This window comes from Aotus nancymaae, unplaced genomic scaffold, assembly GCF_030222135.1.
Source record: "Aotus nancymaae isolate 86718 unplaced genomic scaffold, 86718_ANA_hifiasm-v0.15.2.pri h1tg000053l, whole genome shotgun sequence".
Classification (NCBI taxonomy): Eukaryota; Metazoa; Chordata; class Mammalia; order Primates; family Aotidae; genus Aotus; species Aotus nancymaae.
In genome coordinates, this window is record NW_026988467.1 from 6,862,160 (window position 1) to 6,874,174 (window position 12,015).

The 12,015-nt window shown below is 51.9% G+C and overlaps 1 protein-coding gene and 1 pseudogene across 2 annotated transcripts in view; one reads left to right on the plus strand and one right to left on the minus strand.

The window, feature by feature from the left end:
* The first annotated feature begins 2,696 nt into the window (after positions 1–2,696).
* Positions 2,697–12,015, plus strand: part of PIK3CD (phosphatidylinositol-4,5-bisphosphate 3-kinase catalytic subunit delta) — a 73,765-nt gene continuing 64,446 nt past the window's right edge. Inside the window, exon 1 of one of the 2 annotated variants that reach the window (XM_064363216.1) lies at positions 2,697–2,760. The gene's annotated coding sequence lies outside the window, so the exon portion shown is untranslated. Of the gene's footprint in view, positions 2,761–3,684; positions 3,709–12,015 lie in introns of those variants that run through there. The other variant, XM_064363218.1, reaches the window with a different exon arrangement.
* On the minus strand, positions 3,591–5,347 carry LOC105731760 (putative uncharacterized protein PIK3CD-AS1; annotated as a pseudogene).

The window sequence follows — 12,015 nt, forward strand, 5'->3', positions numbered from 1 at the left end:
AAGTAAGGTATAGAGCTTAATGGTTACAGTGTTTGCCTTGTTTGAATCAGTTGGCCACCTAAGATCTATTAAAGTTCAGCTGCTGTAACTGACCAAAACTCAGCTATTTGCTATGTGAATATACTCTTAAGTTAATTAGTTTCATTTAGCATGAATGACTCCATATTGGTTTGGTCTGTTGGACCCAGAACAGGGTACTTGTCCAAATCAATGGCCTCCTGCAAATTTTATTTATCAGGCAGAAAGGGGGAGAGGATAGAAAGATCTCTTCATCTGCTTGCTGCTTCTTAATTGCCTTCAGCTAAAAAATATTTATGTCAAAGAGGTATATTTTGGGGGGACATATTCTGGTTTCCTTCACGGGGATCAAAGGGAACAATATGTGAAGCCCATCTTAGCGCCTGGCAATCTGGCATGGCTCCATTCTCCTGGCAGCGTCTCGCATAGTAAAAAGCATGACTTGAATTGCTATCAGCACATACATATTCAATGAAGAGTTCCCTTGGAGGATGAAAAAGCATTCCTTACCTGGCTGTTTCTTGCAATGAACTCTGAAGACCAGAGGGCAGTGTTGAAAGTGCAGCCTAGCAAAAGCATGGATAGGGCCAGGTGTTGGGAAACCTCAGGACAGCCTGCTCACTTGGCCATCAGAGTTCCTTCTGAAACGTCCATCGCTCTTCTGGCTCTTGGCATCCTTGAAGTGTCCTAGAGACCCTGGCTAAGGCCCAGTGATCTGAGCCTGGGGTAGGCGTGAGGCTGCAAGCCTCAGATGCTCCACTATGAAGGGTGTTAGTGTGCATTCCTGGGGTCAGGCCCAACGTTCCTTCCAAAAGGGACCCGTAGTCCCTCCTGGCTCCTCTGCAAGTGTCCACCTGAGAATATAGAACCTGCAGCCTGGACCTCAGAAAACTGGGACCAGGTTGGGTACGGGCCTCACCCTTCCAAGTAGCTGGGACTGCAGGTTCGTGCCACCATGCCTGGTTAATTTTTGTATTTTTAGTAGAGACAGGGTTTTGCCACGCTGGTCTCAAACTCCTGACCTCAGGTGACCCACCCGCCTCGGCCTCCCAAAGTGCTGGGATTACAGACATGAGCCACCGTGCCCGGCCAGGCAGAGGTTGCAGTGAGCTAAGATCGTGCTACTGCACTCCAGCCTGGGTGACAGAGCAAGACCCTGTCTCAAAAAACCAAAGATAAAAACCAAAAAACAAAACAAAAAATAAAACCTGGGACCATTTAACAAGCCACTCCATCTTACCCAAGCCCTTTCCCCTTTCCTGGCTGGAGTAATGGCCTCTGGGCCTCTCTTTCTCTTTTTTTTTTTTTTTGGAGGGGAGGAAAAAAAATTAGATGGGATTGGTGGCGAGTGCCTGTAATCCCGGCTACTCAAGAGGCTGAGGCAGGAGAATCCCGAGGCAGAGGTTGCTGTAAGCCAAGATCGCACCACTGCACTCCAGCCTGAGCGACAGAGCCAGCCTCCCTCTCAAAGAAAAAAAAAAAAAAAAATCATCTGTGTGTGGCGATGTGTACCTGTAATCCCAGCTACTTGGGAGGCTGAGGCAGAAGAATTTCTTGAACCTGGGACAGGGAGTTGCAGTGAGCCAAGATCGGGCCACTGCACTCCAGCCTGGACAACAGAGCAAGACTCTTTCTTGAAAAAAAGAAAAGAAAAAAAGGAATAGAGGCTTGGGCTCCTGGGAGGTGATACAGAAGTTAAGGGAGAGTGAGGTGGGAGAGTATGGTGAATGAAGCTTGCTTGTCTTCTTATGCAGGGAAAATTTCTCAGCTAAGAAAAGTTAGCTCTGAGCAGCCTTCGGCCTGATGCTAATACTTTACCAATGGGGATTTCCCTTTTCTTTTCTGTGTTTGAGACAAGGTCTCACTTAGCTTCCCAGGCTGGAGTGCAGTGGCGCGATCATGGATCACTGCAGCCTCCATCTCCCTGACTCAAGCTATCTTCCCACCTTGGCCTCCTGATTAGTTGGGGCTACAAGGCGTGCACCACCACGACTGGCTAATTTAAAAATTTTTTTGTAGAGACAGGATCTCCCTATGCTGCTCAGGCTGGCCAGAATTTCTGGGCTCAAGCGATCCTTCCACCTCGGCCTCCCAAAGCGCTGGGATTGCAGGAGTGAGCCACAGCTCCAGGCCTGGAGATTTTCTTTGCAGATAAAAATTATTTTACAAAAGGACAGCTTTTCAGAACTACTCCTGTGCCTGAAGTTTCTAAGAATAATCCCCTCAAAAAATGCCGAAGAAGTATATTTTGGGGTGGCACATGTTGGTCTCCCACAGCCATACACCTCGCAGTGGCGCTTGGGGCCCCTGGGTGCCTAGAGCTGCAGTTACCCCCTCGCCCTCTCCCGCTCTCGGCCTTTCTCTCACTGCTGTTGAAATTCTTTGCTATGTGAAGGTGGAGCGCTTAGGACCTTTATTTGGTTGTTTTCCTTTGCATAAAAAGAACATTTGTTTTGAAGCCAGGCAAGGTGCAGCTTCCAAAGGCACCTGGGATGAGGCCCCTCCAGCGGCAGGCGAGCTGGGGGTGTGGGCGGAGGATGGAAGGCAGGCGCTGGGGGACCTGCTGTTTTCCTGTTGCAAGAGAAAAGAAACAAAGTGGGAAGTGGAGGCTGCGGGCTGGCTGCAGGAGGGGCCGCCCCGCCGCGCCCCGCCTCCCTCCCTCGAGGCTCACTCGCGCCCAGCGCCTTCGCTCCGAGCGGCCGCGAGCCGAGCCGCCCAGCCCTGTCAGCTGCGCCGGGATGGGTAAGCGACGCCGCTGGCTGCGTCAGGGGAGGTGGGAAGAGGACCGGGGCCAGGGGCTTTGCGAGCCAAGGCTGCGCTCCGGGCCGCGGGGCGGGCTGGCGGGCGTCTCTCCGGCACACACAGCCTGTGCGCCCTGGCCCTGGGCGCCCCCTCCGTGCCGGACCCTGGGCGCCCTGGGGTCCGGGCCTCTGGGACCTGGGCGGGGGCTGCCCTGGAGGCCCGGGGCTGTCCCCCGTGGGCCCGCCGAGAGGGGCGCGCGCAGCTCCCCGGTGCCTGCACTGCGCGCCTGGTCCGCCCGGCCCGGCGGCGGGGTCCCGGCTGCGTTCCCAGCGGCGGTGCGGCCTCCGGTGCGCCGGCCGAGGCTCCAGGAGACTGGGGTCGCTCACCGCGAGCGCCCGTCCGAGCGCTGGCGAGAGGACCAGGGGCGTCCTACGCTCCCGCTGACGGGGTCCCGACTGCGCTCGCACTGGCGGTGTCGCCCGAGTGCCCTGGCGCGGAGAGAGGGCCGCGCACAGCTCGCCGGCGCCGGAGTCCTTTGCGCCCTTCCCAGCCTGGGCAAGCGGGGAGAGGGGCTGGAGCAGGGCCGGGGTGGAAGTTTCCGGGGCTCCCTCCCGGCGCCTGGACCCGCGCCCCGCCTCCCCGTCCCGGGCCGCCCGCGCAGCTCGCCGCATTTGCTGCCGGCGAGATCAGCCCCGGATCTGCGGCCGAGCAGGGGTTACGCCGGCAAAACCGCCCTCAGCTTTGCATTTCCGGACTTTTTTTAAAAATACTCTTACCCGTAATTCAGCCTGAATGAGGCTTTTAAAAAAAATCTAGTTTCCTGTTTTTATTTAGGCTTCCTCATCTGCACCTCCTCCTTTGAGATTAAGAAGAGGGGAACTAGGATGACCTTTCTTGGGCACCAGGATGGGGCGCTGCGGGGCGGGGAGCGGGGGTCCAGAGAACCGGGTAAGGGTCGCTGAGAGATCCCCCAGAAATGGGCTCTGGGTGGTGCGAGGGTGGAGCAGGTAGGGGCGAGATTTCCGGGGTCGCGTGTTGGGGGCGCCCTGGAGCGGCCGTGTGCGGGGTCCTCGCGTGTCACCCTTAGGGTCTACCCAGTTTGCGGATGGAGCCCGGGGCTGATCAGGCAGCCTTCACTTGGTGCAGGTGTTTCCTGGAAGGAGGGACCTGCGGATCTTGAACCCCACCAGACTCCATCAAGGGAGGTTTCTTGCCCCGGGCTCCTGAGAAGTCTCACCTGTGAGATGCTGGGCACAGCCGTGCGTGGATGTGAGGCGGGTGTGCCGTGGGCTGGAGTGAGAGTGGGCTCTTTTTCCTTTCTCAGAGCGCTCGGAGGGGAAGGTTTACTGCTCCTTAGGGACTGTGAAACCGAGGGCTAACCCCCTGCTCTCTTCCAGGAGAGTGGGTGCCTGACGGTGCCTTGGTGTTCTTGTCAATTGAATGGTACCATAGGGACGTTTCTGCCCCAAAGAACGGATCGTTCTTACCTTTGCGGTTTCAGTTGGACAACCGTAGGAGCTGAGTGGCGTTGTCTTATTTTGCAGTTAAGGAAACGAAGGCTCAGAAAAGTTAAATAACTCGCCAACCCACAGTTTACAAGTAGCTCCACCAGATCCCAGCGCTTTCCGACGCCAGCGCATTTAATCATCTGGGGGTGCCGTTGCTTGCGGGGGAAGGAGAATGTCCTAGTAATTCTCTTGGCGGGGTGGGGGCGACCTTTCAGAGAGCAGCCTCTAAGAAACCCCAGGAGACTCCCCTGTAACACCCGCTGCTGCCATTCACACCCCCTCCCCAATTTGATTGATGTGTTGAGTGGGGAGGAAGGTTCTTTGGGTTGATGAGGCTGCGACCAAATGCAAGGAGATATAAATAGAGCTTTTTCTTTGGCTCGTTCTAGAGCAGAAATGCCAACCCCTTAGCATTTCCATGGCCCGCTGAAGTTTGATTTCTTGGTGTTAGGATTCCAGCCACTTTGGCAGGTGAGAGGCCTGCCGAGGCGTCCTGGGCTTGGTCCTCTGGGTACTTTCACAGAGTGATGGAAGACACTCTGGTGTGCTGGAGGAGTGCTCTTAAACCCAATTGTGGCTGAGAGCGGTTGCTCAGACCTTTCATCCCAGCGCTCTGGGAGGCCCAGACGGGAGGATCACTTGAAACCAGGAGTTCAAGGTTGCAGTGAGCTATTATAGTGCCACTGCGCCCCAGCCTAGGTGACAGAGCGGGAGCCTACCTCTGAAAAATCGAACACACAGCAACCCAGTTGCCTGCTCTAGAGACAACTAATCTAGCCTCCTTCTGAGCCCCACTTCCCCTACCCCTCAGCCCATGTTCAGAAACAGGCCACACTGCTCACTTAGATGTTTCTAGATAGGGCATGTGCCCCAGAGGTACTCCCGACCATGCAGATGTCCCTGTCTAGCAGGACAAGCTGTGTTTCTGTTTCTGCAGCCTCAGTCCACGCCACCAGGTCTTTGCACTAAGCTGTGGGCCCAGTTTCTTCTCTCGTACTGAGTTTAGCAAGTGTTTCCTGAGATCCCACGGGAGGGCCAGGGGCTATGCTAAGGACAAGGCAGGCAGACTGGGAGGGCATTGGCCCTTGGGGAGCTTACAGGACAGACAGGCCGCCAATAGCTGGAGGCCAGCCGCCATAGCCAGTTCGCTTTCACACAAGTGTGTCTGAGGAAATTGTGGGGGTGGGAGTGGGAATGGTGAGAGGTCAGTTTCTGCTTGACCTTGTTTTTCTTCAATTGCACAGTGAAAGGGAGAAGTGAAAGTGCAACGGATGAAGCAATTCCCCCTGGCTTTTCTTATTTTCAAAACCACTTCTGTGTAGAGAGCAGTTCGCTCCGTCCCTGAGGCCAGCTGCCGGTGTGGCCCGGCTGGTGGGGTTTGGGGCCCCAGCAAATGTTTCCTTAACGTGGGACCTTTGGAAAGCTCTTTCAGGCTGGGCTCGGTGGCTCACGCCTGTAATCCCAGCACTTTGGGAGGCCGAGGTGGGCAGATCGCTTGAGGTCAGGAGGAGTTCAAGACCATCGTAGTCAACATGGAGAAACCCTGTTTCTGCTAAAATAAATAAATTAAATAAATAAAAATTAGCTGGATGTGGTGGTGACCACCTGTAATCCCAGCTACTCAGGAGGCAGAGGCAGGAGAATCACTTGAACCCAGAAGGTAGAGGTTGCAGTGAGCTGAGATTGCACCACTGCACTCCAGCCTGGGCAATAGAGTGAGGCTTCATCTCAAAAAAAAAAAAAAAAGAAGAAGAAAAGCTCTTTCATTCAGGAGGGTGGCTTCAGCTACTCCCCAGGGGATACGCATGTTTCCCAGCAAAGCTGTTAGAGAAGATGGTCTAGAAGCAGTGCCCCAGGATGGATGAGACGAGGCAGGGCCCTGCCCACTGGAGGATGGCAGAGCCTGGCTTGTTTGAGAGGGAGGAAAATATTGTCACCTTGGTACCGGTGACAGTGTTTCATAAATAGTGAAGGTTGCAAAACGCTACCTCTTTCCCTACAGCTAACGCTAAGACTCACTTGTCTTTAATTTGGTTGGTGGAAATTCCCCCAATCATATCAGAAATGTGCCAGTTTCAAGATGGAAAAAAATAAAAAACCCAGGAACCCCACTGCCCCCCTTTTTTATTGCAGCTAAACACTGTGGCTTGCTGTGGGTCCTACCAAAATAATGAGCCATTCTCCCCTCCCTGAGGGCCAGCACCGTCCCTGGGGCTTGTGAAAGTTCCCCTTCCAGCTGCTCTGGCTGGATATGCGTGAAACTCCCCTCCTGCCCCAGAAATGACAATCTCACCACCTTGGATAAGGGTCAGGGCTCCTGGAAATGGGTGCCTTTTCCTATTACTTTCTGTGTGGTTTTTTTTTTGTTGTTTTTTTGAGACAGAGTTTCACTCTTGTCGCCCAGGCTGGAGTGCAGTGACGCAATCTCAGCTCACTGCAACCTCCGCCTCTTGGGTTCAAGTGATTCTCATGCCTCAGCCTCCCAAGTAGCTGAGATTACAGGTGCCTGCCACCAGGCCCAGTTAATTTTTGTATTTTTGGTAGACATGGGGTTTTGCCATGTTGCTGCTGGTCTCAAACTCCTGACCTCAGATGATCCTCCCGCCTCGGCCTCCCAAAGTGCTGGGATTACAGGTGTGAGCCACCATGCCTGGCCTTCCTATTAAATTCAGAGCACAGGGGGAGTGATCAGAGTGAAGGGTGTGGCATTTCTAAAGTGGTATTTCAGTTGGCTTCTGTTTCACTCATATTGAGGGAAAGTGCTTCCACTTAGAGAAAATGCTGGGAGAGTGGGGGTGCCAGGAGTGGGGTCGGGGGGAGGAGACGCAGAAAGGGATGGACCTGTTGGGGATTTCTGGTCCTGGAGGGATGGTGTACAGGTCAAGAATCCCTTATCCAACATGCTTGGAACCAGAAATGTGTTGGATTTTGGATTTTGGAATATTTGCATTGTATGCTTACCAACTGAGCGTCCACGTCCAAAAATCTGACATCTGAAATGCTCCAAGGGGCTTTGTATTTCAGCATGATGGCATTCAAAAATTTTGGATTTGGGAACGTTTTAGATTTCAGATTTGGGATGCCCAACCTGTGGTAACCTCCTGTAGCTACTGTAACAAATGACCTCAAACTTTGTGGCTTAAAAACAACAGAAACATGCATGCATATAGTTTCAGCTACTTGGGAGGCTAAGGTGGGAGGATCACTTGTGCCTAGGAGTTGGAGGCTGCAGTGAGCCACAGTTGAGCCTATGAGTAGCCATGGCACTACAACCTGGGCAACATTGCAAGATCCTGTCACTAGAAAAAACAAAAAAACAGAAATAAGCCAGGCAAAGTGGCTCACGCCTGTAATCCCAGCACTTTGGGAGGCTGAGGTGGGCGAGTCACCTGAGGTCAGGAGTTTGAGACCATCCTGGCGAATGTGGTGAAACCCCATCTCTACTAAAAATACAAAAATTAGCCGGGTGTGGTGGCATGCACCTGTGGTCCCAGCTATTCGGGAGGCTGAGGCAGGAGAATCACTTGAACCCAGGAGATGGCACCATTGCACTCCAGCCTGGGAGACAGAGTGAGACCCATCTCAAATAAAAGAAGAATAAAAAAAAGAAAACAGAAATGTATTCTCTTACAGGGAGAATCGCTTGAACCCGGGAAGCGGAGGTTGCAGTGAGCTGAGATCACACCACTGTATTCCAGCCTGGGTGACAGAGCGAGACTCCAACTCAGAAAAAAAAAGAAATGTATTCTGTCACAGTTCAGGAGGCCAGAAGTTAAAAATTAAGGCGTCAGCAGGGCTTTGCTCCCTCCGAGGGCTGTGGGGAGAGTCTTTCTTGGCTCTTGCTTCTGGGGGCTCCAGCATATCTTGGCCTGTGGCTGTATCATCATCTCTGCCTCTGTCTTCACAAGGACATCTCCTCCGTGGGTCTGGGTCTCTGTCTGTCTCTTACAAGCGCACTTGTCCTTGGATTTGGGGCTCCCTCGGATAATTCACATAGTAATCATTCCAGGATCTTTAACTCACTTATATCTGCAAAGGCCCATTTTCCACATTATTATTTTTCCAAATAATGCCCAGGTCCTGGGGGTTAAGACCTATCTTTGTGGGGGCCACCATTCAGCCCGCAGCAGATAAACAGGAATGTCTTTCTGTATTTTCTGGGGAAGGTGGGAGTGCCGCTGTCATTGCAGGGAAGCTGCCCTGTTCTACCACTTTCCCCTGGGTGACTTGAGTCCCTTGTGGTCTCTGCTGCACCATTGACCCCAGCCTCCTTCCTGCTTCCTGTTCCCCAACTTTTATCAACTGGCAGTCCCCACCCCACCCCAAACCTCGTGGGGTCCCAGGAGCAGAAAACTTCTGGAGTTCAGAGGCGGACGCGAAAGGCTTGTCTTACTTTCCCTCCCTGACAAATTCCTCCCTCTTTATCTTCAACTACAGCGGCTGCTCTCCCAGCCCAGCGCTACTCTCCCTCTCTGAGGTCACAGAGCCCCTCACATTTTTGTTTGTTTGTTTGAGATAGAATTTTGCTTTTGTCACCCAGGCTGGAATACCATGGCTGATCTCGGCTCACTGCAACCTCCACCTCCTGGGCTTAAGTGATTCTCCTGCCTCAGCATCCTGAGTAGCTGGGATTACAGGTGTGCACCACCACACCTGGCTAATTTTGTATTTTTAGTAGAGATGGGGTTTCTCCATGTTGGTCAGGCTGGTCTCGAACTCCCGACCTCAGGTGATCCGCCTGCCTCGGCCTCTCCAAGTGCTGGGATTACAGGCATGAGCCACCGAGACCAGCTAGCCCCTCACATTTTGAACTTTTGTCTGGCAGCAGAGGTGGGGGGAGGGCTCAGATGGGGACGCAGACACTGCTGTGTTCCCACCTCTTACACCACGGACATGGTATGGGGCTGGTGGCACAGGGAGGGTTTTGAGAGCCCCCTTCATCACTGACATTTGTAGGAGGGGTAGATAAGGACATGGGAGAATGATTGGGGTGAGGGGCTCCAGGGCCTTCTGGAAGGGCTGGGCCCACCTCTTGCATCAGCCACTGTGGGACATTGCTCCGTTCTGTGCTGGTCATGAAATCTGGAAGAAGTGCTTTCTTATCAATAGGGAAGCCTGATCAGCCTTGTTTTTGAAACTTTGGAAAACCATTTATGGCTGGGCATGGTGGCTCATGCCTGTATTCCTAATGCTTTGGGAGGCTAAGGAAGGAGGATCGCTTGAGCCCAGGAGTTTGAGAACAGCCTGAGAAATACAGTGAGACCCCCATCTCTGCAAAAAATAAAAATAAATTAGCTGGGCATGATGATGCATGCCTGTAGCCCCAGCTGTGTGGGAGACTGAGGTGGGGGGATTACTTGAGTCCAGGAGTTTAAGGCTGCAGTGAGCTATGGCTTCAACACTATACTCCAGCCTGGGTGACAGAGCGAGACCCTGTACAAAAAAAAAAAAAAGTCTTTTAAGTCCAGGTGAGGGTGGGGCCGAGTGAGATGGTGGTTTTAGGGGGATTGCCACATGGAAGAAAATGTACTGTCTTTGGAGTCAGCTGAACTGGGTTTTTCCCAGCCACATGTTTTTTTTTTTGAGGCAGAGTCTCACTCTCTCACCCAAGCTGGAGTGCAGTGGTACGATCTCAGCTCACTGCAACCTCTACCTCCCAGGTTCAAGCGATTCTCCTGCTTCAGCCTCACGAGTAGCTGGGATTATAGACACATATCCCCATGCCCAGCTGATTTTTGTATTCTTAGTAGAGATGGGGTTTTGCCATGTTGGCCAGGCTGGTCTCAAACTCCTGACCTCAGGTGATCCACCCGCCTCGGCCTCCCAAAGTGCTGGGCCCAGCCACCCAGCCACTTTTTATCTTCTGGGTGACCTTAAGCAAATCCTGTAACCCGTCAGAGCCTCAGAGTCCGATTGTAACACTGTGATAGCAATACCTACCTGTTAGGCTTGAGGATTTCGTATATTGTCCTGTGTAAAGTGCCAGGCACACAGCAATCCATGAAATCTGCAAAGGAGCTGGCGTGGAGTGGATTAGAAACAGAAGCCATTGATCGTGATCCCTAGCCCAACACAGTGGTTGCCCATTTGGGAATCCTTTCCATTAACTTCTCTTGGACATACATTTTAACTTAGTTGTAATTACAAGAACACATGGACACAGGGAGGGGAACAACACTAGGCAGGGGGAGGGAGAGCATCAGGATAAATAGCTAATGCATGAGGGCTTAATACCTAGGCGATGGGTTGATAGGTGCAGCAAACCACCGTGGCACACGTTTACCTGTCGAGCAAACCTGCACACCCTGGACGTGTATCCCAGAACTTAAAATAAAAAATAATTTAGTTGTGGCCGGGTGCCTTGGCTCACACCTGTAATCCCAGCACTTTGGGAGGCCCAGGCGGGTGAATCACGAGGTCAGGAGTTTGAGACCAGCCTGACCCACATGGTGAAACCCCATCTCTACTAAAAATACAAAAATTAGCCAGGCATGGTGGTGCATGCTTGTAATACCAGCTACTCAGGAGGCTGAGGGCAGGAGAATCGCTTGAACCCAGGAGGCGGAGGTTGCTGTGAGCCAAGATCGCGCCACTGCACTCTAGCCTGGGTGACAGAGCCAGACTCTGGCTCAAAAAAATAAATAAAATAAAATAATAATAATTTAGTTGTAATTAGTGGGGATATGCTTTTTTATCTTAATTTTTATGTTTTAATAGTAAAACATACATAACATAAAATTTACCATTTTAAGCATTTTTAAGAGTGCAGTTCTGTGGGATTTCGTACATTCACACTATTGTGCAACCATCACCACTGCCCACCCCCAGACATTTTTTTCCTGTTGCAAAATTGAAATTCTTTTCCCCTTAAACACTAACTCCCCTTTCCTCCCAGCCCTGGCAGCCATTCTGTTGTCTCTAAGCTTTTGACAACTCTAGGTACTGCACATGAGTGGAATCCGACAGCATTTGTCTTTTTATGACTGGCTTCATTAATTTAGCAAGCTTTCTTGAAGCTTAATCCATATGGTGGATTTTTTTTTTTTTTTTTTTTTTTGAGATGGAGTCTCACTCTGTCACCCGGGCTGGAGTGCAATGGCGTGATCTCAGCTCACTGCAACCTCCACCTCCCGGATTCAAGTAATTCTCCTGCCTCAGCCTCCTGAGTAGCTGGAATTATAGGTGCGCGCCACCACGCCCAGCTAATTTTTGTAATTTTTTTTTTTTTTTTTTTTTTTGAGACAGAGTTTCACACTTGTTATCCAGGCTGGAGTACAATGGCGCGATCTCGGCTCACTGCAACCTCCGCCTCCCGGATTCAAGTAATTCTCCTGCCTCAGCCTCCTGAGTAGCTGGAATTATAGGTGCGCGCCACCACGCCCAGCTAATTTTTGTAATTTTTTTTTTTTTTTTTTTTTTGAGACAGAGTTTCACACTTGTTATCCAGGCTGGAGTACAATGGCGTGATCTCGGCTCACCGCAACCTCTGCCTCCTGGGTTCAGGCAATTCTCCTGCCTCAGCCTCCTGAGTAGTTGGGATTACAGGCACGCGCCACCATGCCCAGCTAATTTTTTTGTATTTTTAGTAGAGACGGGGTTTCACCACGTTGACCAGGATGGTCTCGATCTCTTGACCTTGTGATCCACCCGCCTCGGCCTCCCAAAGTGCTGGGATTACAGGCGTGAGCCACTGCGCCCGGCTTTTTTTTTTTTTTTTTTTTTTTTTACAAAGATGGGGTTTCACCAT